General features: G+C 37.2%; 1 protein-coding gene across 9 annotated transcripts in view; it reads left to right on the top strand.

The window, feature by feature from the left end:
- The window catches only part of MAST2 (microtubule associated serine/threonine kinase 2), a 208,477-nt gene that overhangs the window by 95,402 nt on the left and 97,293 nt on the right, over positions 1-15,782 (top strand). The gene's annotated exons all lie outside the window — the stretch shown is intronic.

Raw genomic sequence — 15,782 nt, 5'->3', positions numbered from 1 at the left:
TCATTTTTATTTATTTATTTTTAATTTTTTTTTTAAAATTCATTTTTAAAAAAGGTTTTAGATTTATTCATGAGAGACACAGAGAAAGAGAGACAGAGATGTAGGCAGAGAGAGAAGCAGGCTTCAATGAAGCAGGAAGCCCAATGTGGATCTGGATTCTGGGACCCCAGGATCACACCCTGGGCCGAAGGCAGACACTCAACTGCTGAGCCACCCAGGCGACCCTTAAATTCATTTTTGGATTATTCATTGTTAATGTATAGAAATGCAACTGATTTTCGTGTGTTGGTTTTATATCCAATTCAACTTTGCTGAATTTGTTTCTCATTGTGGTTTTGATTTGCTTTTCCATAATGGCTAATGGTGTAGAGTATCTTTTTCTTTCTTTCTTTCTTTCTTTCTTTCTTTCTTTCTTTCTTTCTTTCTTTCTTTCTTTCTTTCTTTCTTTCTTTCTTTTTGAAGATTTATTTATTTGAGAGAGGGAGCACATGCATGAGAAGAGGGAGGGGCAGAGGGGGAGTGAGAGAGAGAAAAAGAGAGAATTTCAAACAGACTCCTGCTGAGTGTAAAGCCCGATGCAGGGCTTGATCTCACGACCCTGAGATAATTACCTGAGCTAATATTAAGAGTTGAAGCTTAACCAACTGAGTGAGCCACCCAGGTACCCTATAGAGTATCTTTCCATGTACTTGTTGGCTATTTGCTTATGTTCTTTGGAGAAATGTTTATTCAGGTCCTTTGCCCATTTTGTATTTGAGTTATTTGCCTTTTTATTGTTAAATTTTAAGAGTAATTTATATACTCTGTATACTAAATCCTTATCAGATAGATGATTTGCAAGTATTTTCTTCCATTCTGTGGCTGATTGTTTCACTTTCTTGATAGTGACCTCTGAAGCACAAAAGTTTGTAATTTTGATGAAGTCCAGTTTATCTGCTTTTCCTTTGGTTGTGCTTTTGGTATATCTAAGAAACCATTGCCTAATTCAAGCTCTAATTTGTTCTTGGGCCTTAATACATAAAGATAACTAAGAAATGACACAGAGACTAATGCTATTGATAGAAAAATTTATTACTTAAAATTTCCCCAAGAGAAAGGAGCATGCCATGTCGTACAGGCTACATGAAAAAAGCACCAGCTTTTGTCAGGAGGCAGAAAGGAGCAAGGGGAAAACCTAAGCCAGAGTCTTAGGGTAAGGTAACCAGCTTGGACTGGTTATTTCGTTTTTTAAAAAGATTTTATTTATTTATTTGACAGAGAGAGTGAGCCAGTGAGAAAGAGAACATGAGCGGGGGAGGGGCACAGGGAGAGGAAGAAGCAAACTCCCTGAGGAGCAGGGAGCCTGAGGAGCCCAAGCCCAATTATTATTAGTTAATTTTTCATGTAAAAAGTAAGAATTTGATTTCATTCTTCTGAATATGGATAGCTGTTGTCCTAGCTCCATTTGTTGAAACAACTTTTCTTTCTCTCTTGTATAGTTGTCTTAGGTTTTAACAGTCTCTTCTTGCTCAGAGTTTAGGGAGAGCAGGAGTGAAAGCAGGGAAGTATGCAAGGAAACCATTACAAAAATCAGTCAAAGTGGTCAAGATGGTGGTAAGAAATGGCTGGGTTCCAGGGGGGCCTGGGTGGCTCAATGGTTGGGTGTCTGTCTTTGGCTCAGATTGTGATCCTGGGGTCCTGGGATTGAGTCCTGCATCAGGCTCCCTATTGGGAGCCTGTTTCTCCCTCTGCCTTTGTCTCTGCCTCTCTCTGTTTCTCATGAATAAATAAATAAAATCTTAAAAAATAAAAAGAAAGGGTGGGTTCTGGAAATATTTTGAAAGCTGAAAATATTTTTTTTTTTTAAGATTTTATTTATTTATTCATGAGAGACACAGAGAAAGAGGCAGAGACACAGGCAGAGGGAGGAGGCCCCATGCAGGGAGCCTGACGTGGGACTCGATCCCAGGTTCCCAGGATCCCAGGTCCCCAAGGCGGTGCTAAACCGCTGAGCCACCCGGGTTGCCCAGAAAATATTTCTTGATAGTTAATTTTGGTAATGAAAGAAAGCAAGGAATTGGTGGTTACTGCAAGATTTTAGGACTAAATAGCTCGATGAATATGGTTGCCAATTATTGAGCAAGATGGAGAATATGTGAATGGAACAGGGTTGTTTTCTGTTTTTGTTCTTGGGAGGGGCAGGAGTGGGAGTTGTTGGAGGAATCAGGACTTTGGTGCTTGTTTGACAGCCAAGAAGGAGTGTTGAAAAGACAATTGTATATATGAACTGGGGGATCAAGGGTGAAATCTGATCTGGAGATATATTTTTGGAGATTGACAACATATAATGATACTCCAAGTTATGAGATTAGATGAAATAAACTACTAAAATACGCTACTCAACTGTGGATCAACAGACTGGTGGTTATCAAACTGTTACCAGTTTGCCATGAGTTACGTACAGAAATTTAGCAACTGACATTGTAACCTTCAAGCATTTGATCAGTTTTCTGTTATTTTATATTTATTGTATCTTGCAGTGGTTTGTGATGGATTAAAATTTTCACCCGCTCCTTCACCACAGCTGTTTTGAGCAGCATTGACCTAGTGAGTGAATGAGTTTAGAAAAAGATAGAAGGAATGAGCCTTGGGGTCCTTGAGTGTGTACTGGTTAGGAAGTAAGGAGAGTCCATCCATAAAGAAAACTGAAAAGGAGTAGCCAGTGAGGGTGGAGGAAAACCAGCCTGAGAGTGGTGTTTCCAAAACCACAAGAAGAAAGCATGCCAAAACCTGCTGACAGGTTATGTAAGATGAACACTTAAGAACTGACCTTTGGATTTAGTAATAGGGAATTGCCTATTGGTGACCTCAGTGAGCCATATTGATGGGAAGTGGGTATAGAACTTGATTCAAATGGGTTCAAGAGAGAATGGGAGACAGTATTACCTATGTAATGTTTGGATTAAAAATGTTTAACCTTGGCACCTGGATGGCTCAGATGGTTAAGTGTCTCAGGTTGTGATCTCAGGGTTCTGGGATCCAGTCCCCCCACCCCCCAACCCCCTCCCCCGTTGGGCTCCCTGCTCAGTGGGGAGTCTGCTTCTCCCTTTCCCTCTGCCTTTTCCTTCCACTTGTGCTCTCTGTCAAATGAATAAATAAATCTGAAAACAAAATGTTTAACCTCAATGTAATATAGGAGGAAGCAGTCAGAGAAATCCAAACTGAGGGGGCAATCTGCAGAAACTACTGGCCTAGACTCTTTAAAAATGTTGAAGTTGTAAAAGGTTAAAAAAAAAGAAAGACTTACGAATGTGTTCTAGATTACTAGAGATGAAGGAGACTTGGTGAATAAATGTAATGCTTAGTTCTTGGGTGGATCCTGAATTAAAAAAAATAGTTGAAGGACATTATTGGGACGATTGAGGATACTTGAATATGGACTTTTATTTGTTAATATTATTGAGTCGGTGTTAAACTTTCTAGTGTGACAGTTGTGTGGCAGCTCTCCCTTGTTGTAGGCAAGGATTACTTGTGGAAGTATTTGAGGGAGGAGGTGTTAAGGTGCTTACAAATGACTTGCAAATGATTCAGCTAATTAACAAAAAGTAATTGCGTGTGTGTGTGTGTGTGCGCGCGCGCGCCTGTGTGTGCCAGTGCACAGAGAGAGAGGAAGAGAAGGGAAAGAAAAAAGCAAATGTAAGTGAAGAGTATATAGAATTTCACTGAATTATTCTTGTTCCTTTTCTGGTATTTTGGGGAGGGGTAGTGAGTAATATTTGCTGAAAGAGGATCATAGAAATCAGGTGATACCTGGAAAAGGTCATGGAGTTTTTCCCCTCTCTTTTTAAAATGTAGATGAGAGATACTACATTATGTTTTTATGTCAATGAAATTATCCAGTAGAGAATGGAAAGTTAATGTGAGAGAGGATGGAATGATTGCTGGAATGTCCTTGATTAGGCAAAAATGGAGGACACATATCTAGGTACTTATGGAAATACTGGCCTTAGGAGCATTGACAATTTGTCCCCAGTAGCCTTGGTTACCTCAGTATATTTGTAAAAGATTATGCATGTAAACCGAGTGGCATAGTGCCTGCAATGAAGCCCTCAGCTGTTTGTTAAAGAAGTTAGTGCAATGCCTGTTATTAGTAAACTTGCAAAAAACTCAGTAGTTTATTGTTTTTATTATTAGAAGGCCATAATTACCTGTTAGATGCCGTAAATTCTTCAGAAAAACAAATTAGTGTTAAAGAAAATTCTTCCTAATAGATTTGAAGATGCAGTCAGCTTTATTAAATGACTCATGAGTCAGGTAGCATCCCACCTAATAAGTAGAGGAGAATTCCAATGGGCTACAAAAAGGGGAAAAGTTGGGATCCTTGGGTGGCGCAGCGGTTTGGCGCCTGCCTTTGGCCCAGGGCGCGATCCTGGAGACCCGGGATCGAATCCCACGTCGGGCTCCCGGTGCATGGAGCCTGCTTCTCCCTCTGCCTGTGTCTCTGCCTCTCTCTCTCTCTCTCTCTCTCTCTCTGTGACTATCATAAATAAATAAAAATTAAAAAAAAGGGGGGGGGAGTTTTTAAAGGCAGGATAAGGAAGTCATAAACAGAAAAAAGGGTTATTTCAGGTGAGGTCACCTACATCTGGGAGGAAAAGGTTTTTTTAGTAGGAGGATTTCTTCCTCTTCCTTTGAGGGACAGGAGGGCCCATGTGACAGATTACCCTTATTGATGCTGATCTAAGAATTCTTGACCTGTTAAGACTATGTTTCTTGGAGAGGTTGTAAGTTCAGTTAGGTGAGGTATTAATAAGCTTTGGTTTGGTGACTTGGCCTAAAAAATAACACCATTTCAGGCCTGTAGGTTTGTTTTGTTTTGTTTCGTTTCACATTAGTAAGATGCTAAACCAAGCTAAAGGAAAAGTGCACCTTAGAAAAGCCACAGGATATTCATGATTAGCTTTGGTCACATAAGGGAAGAGAACAACTAAATTCCAATATAGGGAATGAAAAAAATCCCGACTGCCAGGATAAGGGCCTTATTGGGGCAAGTTGGTTATATAAGTTCTTTTGGCCAGGTTCATACAATTTATATTAGATATAGCTTTCTGAAATAAAATTATTTTCATTTTTAGAAAGCTATATGATATTTAAATCCATCTGAATATTTTTCAATGTGTTAAAAAATATAGTGTAGAATATCAGACCTAGAGAAGTTGGTAATTTTGCTAAAAGTGTATATATCTCTGGAAAAAGAATTGAGAGAAAATTAAATTCTAAAGCTATTTGTATTTGTTTTCTAAGCTATGGGAGTATTGTATTTTGCTTTTTCTCAATTGGGTCAGCTTTGAATTGCTTCCCTTGCCCAGCTTTATTAGGCAGGCCTCCTTTGGCAATTCCTTTCAAATAGGATTGCTTTTTTTGTTTGTGAATTCCAGCACCAGTACCTTAGGAGTTCAATATAAATAGTGTTTATGTCTGGGACGCGTGGGTGGATCAGTGGTTGAGCGTTTGCCTTCGGCTCAGGGCGTGATTCCAGGGTTCTGGGATCAAGTCCTGCATCAGACTCCCTGCAGGGAGTCTGTTTCTCCCTCTCCATATGTCTCTGCCTCTTTCTCTTTGTGTCTCTCATGAATAAATAAATAAAATCTTAAAAAAATAGTGTTTATGTCTCTAGTTACTAGATATTCTAGTGTTTATGTCTCTAGTAGAAAGTTAATCTTTTTTGCTATTCACTACAACTTAAGGTAATTATCTTCATATTTCTTGGAATGTCATTGCTTTATTTCTTTGAGGCTGTGAGCAGTCCAGTAGAGGTGAAGAACGGACTATAGGAATGAAGAGGTAGCTGAAGCACCTGTCATGGTGTGTGTGTATGTTGCTATTAGTGACTTTTATTCTTAGAGTCCTTGGGAATAGTTATCCTTCTGCATTGTTGGCTTAGTCACTTGGGCAGTGGACTTAGACATCAGATATTGGATGAAAGTAAATACCAGGTGTAAGTAAATGCAATGATAGACAGTGGGCAGAGAGGAGTTCTTGGGGCTCAAGGATATGATGTGTCTAACTTTTCTCATGTGAACCTGACATGTGGAACAGTGTCATGTACTTTCCTATTCTGATGCAACTTGATGGTATTTGCCTGGATGAATGCTTCTGGAGAATGTGCTAAAAAGAGATACCACCTGCTACACATAGTAAACACTTTGTGGGGTATCAGTGGTGCCTGATAATAGGGCTATAGTTTCTCTATGGACTTTGAAAATCAGGTAGTTTTAAGGACTCTGAAGGCCAGAGTAATAGCCCTGTGCTACACTTAATAGTGTGTCATCTTTTTTAAAAATTGGGCTTAGGTAGGAAATTATTTGACATAAGTTCTCTATCTGCAGTGGGATTGGCAGAGGTTGGCAGGGATGGAATGATAATTACCACTAATTTCCTAGTGGGAGCCATTGTGTGAAAAAATGGATATATTTTGTCAGTGAGCCATGGGTATGTGGACATAGGACTTGAAAACTGAAAATCTATGAGAGCCCATTTTGTTACTATTATTTTTAGAATTGCTGTTATGCTAATTCTCCTCACATTTATATATCTCTAGACCTCACAGCTATCAATTCACTATAATCTACTTGGATATTTCAGAAACATCTCAACTTTAGCATTTATAAAACTGAAGTCATTGTCTTCCTCAGAAACCTACTCCTCTCATATTCTCTACCTTACTACTAAATGGTGCCACTTTGTGATAGAAAACTGTTTTTCTTATTACCTTCTTCTTGCTTATACCTGCAATTCCTTTCTATTCCTCTCAAATATCTCTTAATTTCCTCTACTTCTTTCTACTATCCCTCGTATGTCCGCATAGTCTAAGCCATTGTAATTTCTTGCCTCTGTTGTTGCTGTAACTTCCTAACTGGTGTTTCGTGTGTAGCATTGCTTAGCCCCAGTCTGTTACCCATCTATCACACAATAGCCAGAAAAAGCTTTTTAAAGTGCAGATTTGATTATTAGATGTTTATGTGAACTTTTTATTACTCTTAAGTCTTGACATGGCACATGAAACTAATCTACACAATCTGATTCCTGTGTTTGTCTCCATATTTTGCACAATGTGTTCCCTGTACCTGGAATGTTTTTCCCCTCATCTTTTCCTTGCTAGTTCCTATATTCTGTCAAGTGTCAGCTTATATCTCACTTTCTTATGAAAGACTTTTCTGACCTCATCCATACCTTGCTGTTCCTAGACTCAGTTGGATTCCCAGAATGTACTTTCATTAAACCCTGTACTTCTCTTTCATAGCTTTTTACAGCAGTTGTAAATAAAGAATTATTTGTATGTCTTCTTCCATTGTATGATCTATTAGTCTGCTTGGGCTGCCATGACAAAATACCACAGGTTTTGTGACTTCTATAACAGAGATGTATATTCATGGTTCTGGAGGCCAAATGTCCATGATCTCGGTGCCAGCAGTATCATTTTCTGGAGGGGACTCTCTTTCTGGCTTGTAGACACCACCTTCTTGCTTTGTGCTCACATGACCTTTTGGGAAGGAGTCCGAAGAAGAGAGATAAGGGATGTGTATATGAGAAAGATTTTTTTTCCTCTTATAAGGCCACCAGTCCTTTGAGATTCGGGCCCTACACTTATGATCTCACTTACCCTTAATTACTTCCTAAAGACCTATCTCCAAATACAGTCACATTGGGTAAGGACTTCAACATATGACTTTGGGGTTAGTGGGGACATTGTTTGGTCCATGGCAGATGGTAAGCTCCATGAGGTCAGGACCATGTTGTACGGCCCTGGGACTAGTATAGAGTTTAACACATAGCAGGCAATCACTTAGGCCTGTTCTTAACATTTGTATAGCCTGGAACAAAAATACAAATGGAGATACAAAGTTGGAGTTTTACATAATGCTAACAAGCTGTAAAATAAAACATGTTACAAAAAAATGTGTGAACACACTATTGATTAAAAGAATAAATGTGTTAAATGTTGAAATGTATTTGTAAATGGTCACAAAACTGGATTTTTCTTTGGCGAGAAGTCAATTGAACCTAAACTCTACAGAATTTATTTATAATATCTGTAGACAAACTGTATCAATTACAGTTATATATACAGAGTTGTAAATAGCTCAAAGGCAATAAAATATTAATATTATTAAATATTATTAAAATCAAAATAATGTGTTCTCTGAACAATACCGAGGGCTCATCATATCATGTGCCCTGTTTAAAAAATTTTTTAAAAGATTTTATTTATTCATGAAAGACAGAGAGAGAAAGAGAGAGAGAGAGAAAGGCAGAGACACATGCAGAGGGAGAAGCAGGTTCTATGCATGGAGCTCAATGTGGGACTTGATCCCGGGTCTCCAGGATCACGCCCTGGGCTGAAGGCGGCACTAAACCCCTGAGCCACCTGGGCTGCCCCCTCCTTATTATTCTTAATCACAAAACAAAGTTGCTCTTACTAAGTTTGGTTTGCTTATTTACATCGGGGTAGCAATAAAGTTAATTTTCCATATAGACCTTTTTAATTTGCTGGAAATTTTATAAAGAATCTCAGATTGAACTTTTAAAAGCCTCTCTTATTTGTATTTTGAGGCTAGAAAGCCACAGTTAAGAAGCACTTTATCATATTTCATCTGCAGTACTGATTCATTTGGGCAAATTCTTTTCTCAAGATCCCCCAAATGTCTTAAGGGTCCTGGACCTTCTGGGAAGTGACTGTCCTTAACCATCTAGAAGGCTGAGCCCTGAAAGCTAGGTACCAGGGCAATTTTCCCTGGGAGGGAAAGTAAGTACTGACCATAAAGTCAGCTGTAGTTTCTTAAAAGTGGCTTAAATAAGTTAACATTGTTTCAAATATGACATTTCAGGCAAATTCCTTCCTTTCCTTTGGGGGGACGGGGAAGGGTTAAGGGCACGGTGTGCAGGGTAATGTGAAGTTGGGCAAGTGGGTCATGGCCTGATTTTATTTCGGGGAGGTCATTGGCTTGTCTTCTTTTTGCTTCTTTCTTTCTTTCTTTCTTTCTTTCTTTCTTTCTTTCTTTCGCAAATCCTTTGTTGTATAGCCTTTTTAAAACAATATTTTAAGGGCATTCAATAAGAAAATTCAGCAAGATTCAAATCTCACTGGGGGGATCCCTGGGTGGCGCAGCGGTTTGGCGCCTGCCTTTGGCCCAGGGCAGGATCCTGGAGACCCGGGGTCGAATCCCACGTCGGGCTCCCGGTGCATGGAGCCTGCTTCTCTCTCTGCCTATGTCTCTGCCTCTCTCTCTCTCTCTGTGTGACTATCATAAATAAATAAAAACTTAAAAAAAAAAAAAAAAAACAAATCTCACTGGGGAGAGTCTTTGAAAATCAGATATGATTCAGGAATGTTGCATTTTACAAAAGCAAAGATTCCTAAATTTATTAGGGTTTAAGTAGCTTAGAAGGAAGAGAGCAGGCTTCCTTTTCTATCTAGAAAACAGATATTAAGACAATATTTCAAACAAATAACTATTATAATCTCTCATCAGTTCATTTAGGCCTATATAATTGATTCTTGTTTCACTGGATCTAATTTAATGGTCTGCTTCTCAACTAAAAAGTGTTCTGGAAATTCTGACTCAGTCCACTGGAATGGTCTGGAAGTTGTCCAATTGTCCGAGCAATGGCTTAGGAAGTCTGTCCTTAAGAGTCCAGTCTTTGAAGTGTCAGTAGTTTGAGATACCTGTTACAGTCCTTTTCCAGGGGGCTCTGAGACACTCCTTTGTTAAAAACACAGACTCTAGCTTCTAGTTGATTATAGAACATTCACACTAGCATCTGTGTAAAACAAAATCTTTCTGTAGGTGACAAAGACTTAAAATAGCTGTGGTCAGTTAATTACTGTTGATTTTTAAATGTGAAAGTTCTAATGAGAGTTCATAACAAGAATAATTCAACTAACCAGGGAATTAAGTTGTTTCTATAGCATACAAAACAAGAATATTAAAGCCAATTCAAAAATGTTTTAGCAGAGTATCTCTAAGAGTAGTTCTTGTCAAAGAAGACCGTGAATATTATAGCTGATGTATAAAATATGAATATACATAATTTTTGCAGAGGAAAATATCTTGGTATATAGCACATAATAATCTTACAGCATAATGTATATCCCAAGGCTATATATACTAAGGATCTCAAGGAAAAAAAATTAGTGAGTCAGGAATAAGTCCTGGATATCTATATTTTTAAATAAAATTACATTTACCTAGAAGATTCAAATTTTAAAAGTAAAATTGTTACTAAGTAAGCATTTTATTTACTTTTTTATTTTTAAGAGTTTATTTATTTACATAATCTCTACACTTAATGTGGGGTTCAAACTTACAACCCAAGATCAAGAGTTAGCATGCTTTTCCGACTGAGGCAGCCAGGTGCTCCCAAAGTAAGCAGTTTGTTTGTCTACTTATTTATTTATTATTTTTTAAAAGAGTTATTTATTTATTTATTTATTTATTTATTTATTTATTTATGAGAGACACACAGAGAGAAGCAGATTCCTTGCGGGGAGCCTGATGTGGGACTTGATCCCAGGATTCTGGGATCACACCCTGAGCCAAAGGCAGACGCTTAAGCATTGAGCCACTCAGGTGCCCTGCAGGTAAGCAGTTTAAGTAATAAAATGCTAGATTCAAATTTCAAAAGTAAGATTGTAGCCTAGTAAGCATTTTAAATCATAACTAAAATTAAGACGAAACACTAAAACTTTTTCCTAAAATCTGGCAAAACACCATCTGGACTCAGAGAAATGTTATACATAATGAGGGCATTGACAAATCTCTGGGAGCTTCCCAGAAATTATACAATTTAAAGGATATTTATATTAATTTTACCTGTATAAATTTAAACTAGAGAGGGGTGAGTCTTTTCTGATTTGAGAAGTTTTCCCGTGAAACTCATCAGAAGTAAAATATCAAATCTATTTCTAGTACCTCTCTGAAATTTGAAAGAACACTTCTTTGTAATTTTTGCAGGGATGCTCTGGGATGCCTCAAAGATAGTCAGTAAAAATATGCTGAAAGTTTTATTGTTTTCTATATTTAGGATCTGATTTTGGGAAGAGAAAACTTAAGAGTTGTCGGTGGAAATACTTAAGATAGGAGTGTTAGTGCTTGAGAAACAATACCTATTTACTTAATGAAGGCAACAATAAAACAATTTAAAATAAACACAGAAGGTAACTAAATTTGAATAATCACAGCTTTTCCATGAAGGGCCTTTGTTTGTTTTCTTAAATAATTAAGGACATTCTAAGTCAGCATAAAGCAAAGAAAATGATTCTAGTAAGACACAAAATATTTGCTATCTGGGCATATACACAGAAAGAAAAGAACAACCTTTAATATTGTAGGCGAAGGTGATAAACTGTAAACCAAGGAGCGTTAAGCCCATCAAAATTTATTTGATTAATTTATTTATTGAACAAATTTAGCTAAGATTTTAATTAGTTCAAAGCTTTTTAGACTCATGGCATGGTATTATAAACCATGTCAAACAAAATTCACTTTTTAAGTTTTGTTTATTCTTTTCCTTCATATTGTGTAACATATTTACACTCTACGTAAGGACGGTTCTTAGGAAGTCATCAAGATCAGATTTAATTTTAAAATAATAGTAAAATGATACTAACATGCAATGCATTTATCATTGCTATCTTCAAATGAATCAATAAGTAAATATTTAAAAATGTCTCAGACTGTCCAGCCAATCACAGTCAACCTGTAGAACCAAGAGAGTTAATAATAAATGTTTTGAGGTGCTAAGTTTTGGGATTATTTGTTAAGTAGTGCTTTGGACTGGGTGTTTGTGTCCTCCCAAAGTTCATATGTTGAAGCCTATTTCCCAGTCTTCTGGTATTTGAAGGTTGGGCCTTTGGGAGATAATTAGGCTACCACAACAATCAATGTGTAGAATTTTTTTTTTTAATTTTTATTTATTTATGATAGTCCACACAGAGAGAGAGAGAGGCAGAGACATAGGCAGAGGGAGAAGCAGTCTCCATGCACTGGGAGCCCGACGTGGGATTCGATCCCGGGTCTCCAGGATCGCACCCTGGGCCAAAGGCAGGCACCAAACTGCTGTGCCACCCAGGGATCCCTGTAGAATATTTTTATTACACAAAAATATATCTCGTATTGTTGTATAGTCAATTCTCCTTTCACCTCTTGATTCCAGGCAACCACTGATCTGCTTTATGGCACTATAGATTAGTTTTGCCTGTGGCAGAATTTCATATAGTATCTATTCTTTTGTATAGGCTTCCTCATATTTCAGTATGCTTGTTTGTTTTTTTTTAAGAGAAAATAAAATGTGCGCATGGACGCATGCAGTGGGGGGGAGGGGCAGAGGGAGAGAGAATCTTAAGCAGGTTCCATGCCCAGTGCCAGCCCCACATGGGGCTCAATTTCACAACCTGACCTGAAATCAAGAGTTAGACACTTAATAGACTGAGCGACCTCGGCTCCCCTGCTCCTGTTCATTTTAATGCTTAATATTTCTTGTGTAAATACACCACTATTTGTTTGATGGATATTTGGGTTGCTTCCAGATGTTGGATATTATGAATAAAGCTACTATGATTATTCATGTATGAGTCTTTTTATGGACATATGTTTTCATTTTTGGAGGTATATACCTGAGAGTGGTCAGGCCATGAAAACAGTATCCTAATCATAGCTATTACCAATGGGGAGTAACTTAGCCATAAAGAAGCTTAAAACAAAACATGATTATATTAATCATGGTAACATTGAGGAAAATTAAATTTATAAAAGTAGAGAGTCAACAAAATTCAGATTGCCACTTCAGATTTACCTCTTAAGGTAAGTTAAGAGAAGACATTCCTGGGCAGCCCACATGAGGTACACTTAACTCTTGTGGCTCTGTGAGGGAATCCATTGGGCATTTTGGTGGAGGACTTCCAGCATTGTTTAATAGGTAATTTTCCATAAAAGGCAAAATCAGGGGGATCCCTGGGTGGCTCAGCAGTTTAGCGCCTGCCTTTGGCCCAGGGCATGATCCTGGAGTCCCTGGATCGAGTCCCGCGTTGGGCTCCCGGCATGGAGCCTGCTTCTTCCTCCTCCTGTGTCTCTGTCTCTGTCTCTGTCTCTGTCTCTCTCTCTGTCTATCATGAATAAATAAATCTTAAAAAAAAAAAAAGAAAGGTAAAATTATGGCTCTTATCCAGATATAAAATGAAAACACTTAAAGTTAAAAAAACAACTCATCATTAACGAGGGAACCAGCCAATGTTACCAGTTATCAGTGTTTTTCCATTCTCAATTTTTGTATTATTGAAAGTTAGCAAAATATCAAGGATCATAATTAATGCTATTCCCATCTAGGTATTCATTTGTTTGAGCAATAAAGTAAAGGCAAACAATACATAAGTTATTAAAATGTCTGTACTTTCCCATGTCTTTATTTCAGCAAAATCACTGTCATAATTAAAATTTTAAAATAATAAATGGCATTATCTTTATGTCAATTGTATCTCAGTAAGACTGGGAGAAAAGAATGTTAAATCATTAGGATTTTATATATTGAAATTATATTTTGAATATACTATCCTTGGTTAAATGAAACAGTAAAATTTTTAAAAATTGTGTTATTTTGACAACATTGTCAAATTAACAAACTTTCTTGAGCCATTTTGTTTCTTACATTAATTTAAAAAGTTAAGTTCTCTTTATAGGGCATTTATTCTCTGCTCTGAGTTTCACACATCAAACTTTGTAATGGAATTTCATAATTACTGTTGTCACAGAAGATACTACATAATGTCTTAAATATCATATAAGTCGTTATCATTGTTACTGCAATTTCACTATCTCTTAAAAGCAATGTTTAGGGCCATGTAACAGTTCTTAAGATCTTTAATTTTTTCTGTGCTGGGATATTATAAAGAAAACCAAAAATAGCAGTATTTTCATACTAAATCTTAGTCTGCAGTGGTCCTAAAGTAGTCTGTAGAAAGCAGTTTGAGATTATTTGATGGTAAATCTTCTTTATAGTCATGTGTGGTGAACATAATCTAAGGTGGGCTCCCATGGTTTCCTCCTCCTCTTTGGTGTTCACACTTTTGTGTATTCCTCCTCCTTTTGAGTGTGGACAGTACCTGTGACTTGCTTCTAACCAATAGAACATAGTATAGGTGATGAGATATCACTTCTAAGACTGTATTATGGTATATAAGACTTTGTTTAGTTAGTAGACTCACCGTAGAGACTGCACTGGTTTGAGGAAGTAGGCAGCCATGTTGGGAAAGCCCATGTGGTAAAGAATCGTGGTAGCTTCTAAGAGGTAAGGGTGGCCTACAGTTGATATCCAAGCAGCTAGAGCCCTCAGTTTTACACCTCCAAAGAAGTGACTTCAGCCAATTATCTTACTGGGCTTAGAAGTAGATTATTCCTCAGCCTAGCCTCCCTATGAGAATACAACCCAGGTGACACTGTGCTTGTAGTCTTGTAAGACCCTAAGCAAAGGACCTAGCTAAGCTGTGTTTGAGTTTTTGACTCACAGAAGCTGTGAAATAATCATTGTTTCTTGTTCTAAGTGGCTACATCTGAGGTAATTTATTATTCAATAGAAAATGAATACATGATACAGATGTACTTTGTACATTTTCTTTTATTTCCTTATATTGCAATGTCACTTTCCTTGTATCTGCTATGTGGAAATTCTTTTGACTAAAATATTTTTAATCTTTTAAAAAGTTCAAACAGATTTCTTTGGTTTTTGTCCTCTCATCAAATCATAAATGTTAAGTGTATATTTAAGTCTATGTAAAGCCATCATATAATTCTTCAAAATGGTTGTACCTTTTTGTACTCACACTAGTGATATTGAGAGTTCAGTTGGCCCACGTCCATATTAACACTTGTTATGATCAGACTTTAAATTTTAGACATTCTAGTGGGTATATAGTGGTACTGCATTGTAGTTTTAGCTTGCATTTACCAGATGAAAAATAATGTTGAGCATGTTCTTCATGTACTTATTGGCTATTTGTTAGGTTCTTTTGTGAAATGTGTCCTCAGATCTTTTGCTTACTTAAAAAAAATGAATTGTTGGGTTTGTTGTTATTATTATTATTATTATTATTATTATTATTATTATTGAATTGTAAGAGACGTTTATATATTTCAGATACAGATTTTTTGGTCAGATATATTTTGACTATTTTCCTCTGGTCTATGGCTTGCTTCTTCCTTTGAAAGAAATAGAATGATACCTTTCAAAGAGCGAAAGGTCTTAATTTTGATGTTGTTCAATTTGTGAGTTTTTATATTTTACTGTAAATTCAGTTTGTGAGTATTCATCCTCTGTCCAAGAAATCCTTGCCTATCCTGAGATCACATAGATTTTCTCCAGTGTTTTCTTCTCAAAGTTTTATAATTTTAGCTTTTATGTTTGGGTCTTAATCCCTTTTTTTAAAAAAGATTTTACTTATTTATTCATAGAGACAGAGAGAGAGAGCGAGAGAGCGAGAGAGAGGCAGAGAGGCAGAGACACAGGCAGAGGGAGAAGCAGGTTCCATGCAGGGAGCCGGATGTGGAACTTAATCCAGGGTGTCCAGGATCAGGCCCTGGGCTGAAGGCAGGCGCTAAACTGCTGAGCCACCGGGGCTGCCCAAACAATATTATAAGAACAATTATACTTGCCTTCTATATTGACATTTGCTTTACTTCTTTGAATATAATGGCTTGTTTCCTATTTATTCAGTCTTTTCTTTACCACTGATAATTGTATGTATGCTTTTT

This window comes from Canis lupus, chromosome 15 (genome assembly GCF_011100685.1).
Source record: "Canis lupus familiaris isolate Mischka breed German Shepherd chromosome 15, alternate assembly UU_Cfam_GSD_1.0, whole genome shotgun sequence".
Lineage (NCBI taxonomy): Eukaryota > Metazoa > Chordata > Mammalia > Carnivora > Canidae > Canis > Canis lupus.
Note: the sequence above shows the minus strand (reverse complement) of the source record. Positions and strands in the feature narration are given on the sequence as shown.